Genomic DNA, 3,226 nt, shown 5'->3' with positions numbered 1-3,226 from the left:
TTTTTCGAATTGTTGTCCGTTGGCCAAATAAAACAAGGTCCGAACCATCCCATCCTTCAAAAAACTCTCCTTGGGTGGATAGTGTCGGGAAATATCTGGCAAATTCCTCAATTCCTCCACAGCCAGTCTCTAGTCTGAATTGCCAAGAGGAAGTATTAGAGTCAATAGACAAAAACTTGAAAAAATTCTGGTCGTTGGAAGAAGTTCCTTCTTCTAAAAAGATGTTGTCGCCAGAACAAGAGCTATGTGAGGAACATTATCGGTAGACTACAAGAATACTGCCTTCAGGTCGATTTGAAGTTAAACTTCCATTTAAGTCGGATCCAAGCGTTTTGGGCAATTCATTCGAGATAACCAAACGCCGATTCCTGTCGCTCGAGAGAAGATTATCTCGAGATCCGAACTTAAAGAAAATGTATTTGGAATTTATGGAAGAATACGAATCCATATGTCCCCTGCAAGCAATGACTTTCTTGCTTCTCCACACTACGTTATTCCCCACCAGTGTGTCTTACGGCCTCAAAATACAACGACCAAACTCCGAGTCGTTTTTGATGCGTCCTGCAAGACATCCACACAGAAGTGTTTAAATGAGTTGTTGATGGAGGGTCCAACAATTCAGGAATAGCTTTACTCAACTCTTCTTAGATTTCGGCTAAACAAATTCGCTCTGGTAGCCGACATAAAAAACATGTGACGTCAAGTGATGGTAAATGAAGCAGATCGACGATACCAGTTGATAGTGTGGAGAAAAGACCCGTCTGAGTCCTTGAAATTGTGCACCAGCCCCATTCCTGGCCATAAGGTGTTTGAAGAGGTTGAGTGAATCCGCGAAAAAATACATTCCCTCGAGCTGCTAAAGTTATTGGGTCTGACTTTTACGTCGACGACATGTTAACGGGTGCTGGTTGCGTGGAGGAGCTAAAGACAATTAAGTCTGAAGTAACTCAGGTTCTTCAAAACGCTGGGTTTGAATTGAGCAAGTGGTTTTCAAACTCGCCTGAAGTTACTGCATCCGAGAGCACGGTTAAGCCAATAACACTTTCGGACTCAGAGCTGACAAAAACATTAGGAATCGTTTGGGTTCCTAAAGATGATGTATTTAAATTCGAAATTGATATGTCAGTCATGGGTCAAAGGGCGACTAAGCGGAATATTCTTTCGGTGACGTCAAAGCTTTTCGACCCGCTTGGCTTATTAAGCCCGATCCTTATTAAAGGAAAGATCCTGTTACAGGAACTTTGGCTCAATAAGCTAGATTGGGATGAGTCCATTCCACTGCACTTGGAAACCGCATGGAACAAGATTCAGCTTGCCTTGTCACAGTTAGAAGAGATCTCAATACCGAGATTTGTGATGAGTGAGCCAATGTCACCAATTGAAATTCATGCCTTTTCTGACGCATCGATGAGAGCCTATGGAGCCCGCGTCTATATCCGTTGCAAATCTGCAGAAGGGTAGTAAAGTCTCATTGTTGACAGCAAAGTCGAAAGTAGCGCCGCTCAAGACAAAGACGCTCCCCCGTCTTGAGTTATGTGCCGCTCACCTTCTCGCGGACCTCTGTCGCAAAATAAAACCTCTTATCAAAGCACCGATCGAACGAAGTGTATATTGGTCAGATTCGGAAGTTTGTCTTCATTGGATTCGTTCCCATCCATCGTCGTTGTCAACGTTCGTATCAAATAGAGTTGCTGAGATTCAAGAGTGGTCAGAGGATAGCACGTGGCGGCATGTACCAACTAAACAGAACCCGGCAGATATTGTGTCAAGAGGTGGAGACGTAAAGGAAACGATAGAATCAATTTGGTTCACAGGTCCATCGTTTTTAACGGAGCCGGAAGATAAGTGGCCAACGAGCCCTCGGTTTGATCCGTCACCAGAGATTTTGCAGATGGAAGCAAAGAAGAGTGCGGTCGGACTGACTGCAATGGTCTCTACCTCATATTTGTTGGAAGTGATAGAAGGATTTTCCTCTCACTTAAAACTGCTGCGAGTGTTCGTTTACATGGTCCGCTTTATAAAGAAATGTAAAAAATTAGTAGTTCCTTCTGATAATGTACCTTCCCCTGTCGAATATCGAGACGCGTTTAATAAAATTGTCCAGATAGTCCAAGAGCACGAGTATCAAGAGGAAATTAAAAATGTTAGAAAAAATCTTGTTGTTAGCCCAAGCCTACAGAAGCTAAGTCCGTTTGTTCATGAAACCTCTCAGGCTGGGCTTACCTTTTCGTTGTTGCGGGTCGGGGGGCGACTAGCTAATGCTCCTATTTCGTACGATGCCAAGTTTCCAGTATTGTTGACGAAGCGCTCTCAATTTGTTCAGAGCTACGTCCGATACTTGCACGAGTCGAATTTTCATGTGGGTCCACGAGCACTAGTGAGTCTCTTGCGACAGCGCGTTCGGATAGTAAACGCGCAGGAAGTCTGCAGTCAGATAGTGCGGTCATGCATACGATGTTTTAAATGCAAGCCTCATCTGATGACTCAAATCATGGGAGATTTACCCCTAGATCGAGTTCGTGCTCTCCGCCCATTTTCCATATGTGGCGTGGATTTCTGTGGCCCTATTGAGACGACCTTGAAAATTCGCGGTAGGCCACCATACAAGTCCTACATTGCCCTGTTTGTTTGTTTTTCGTCTAAAGCAGTACATTTAGAAGTAGTTTCCGATCTGTCAACTGATTCCTTTCTATTGGCTTTTCAAAGGTTCGTTGGGCGCCGAGGATGTCCGCAGACCGTGCACTGCGACAACGCGACGAACTTCGTCGGAGCGAGTCGCCACTTCGCGGCACTGCGGCACCAGATCGAGAGCGAAGCGGACGAGCTGCGGCAATACGCATCAAAAAAAGGATGCGTATTTGCGTTCATACCGCCGCGGGCTCCGCACATGGGCGGACTATGGGAGGCAGGTGTGAAGTCTGCAAAGAACCTACTCCTACGAGCGGTGGGCAGCGCGAAGTTGACCGCAGAGGAGCTGCAGACCGTCCTCGTTGGAGTCGAGGCCGTCCTGAACTCGAGGCCCCTGGGCGCCCTCAGTCAGGACCCAAGCGACGGCGAGGCGCTGACTCCCGGGCACCTGTTGACAGGCGGGCCGCTCATCGCCCCACCAGCACCGCGGACCCCGGACCAGCAGGGTCTAACGTGCTTGCGGCGATGGCGGCTTGTCTCGTCAATCAAGCAAATGTTTTGGCAGCGTTGGTCCCGGGAGTACGTCTTGGGCCTACAG

Source organism: Drosophila ananassae, assembly GCF_017639315.1.
Source record: "Drosophila ananassae strain 14024-0371.13 chromosome Y unlocalized genomic scaffold, ASM1763931v2 tig00000089, whole genome shotgun sequence".
NCBI classification, from domain to species: Eukaryota; Metazoa; Arthropoda; class Insecta; order Diptera; family Drosophilidae; genus Drosophila; species Drosophila ananassae.
This window is presented reverse-complemented; position numbering follows the sequence as displayed.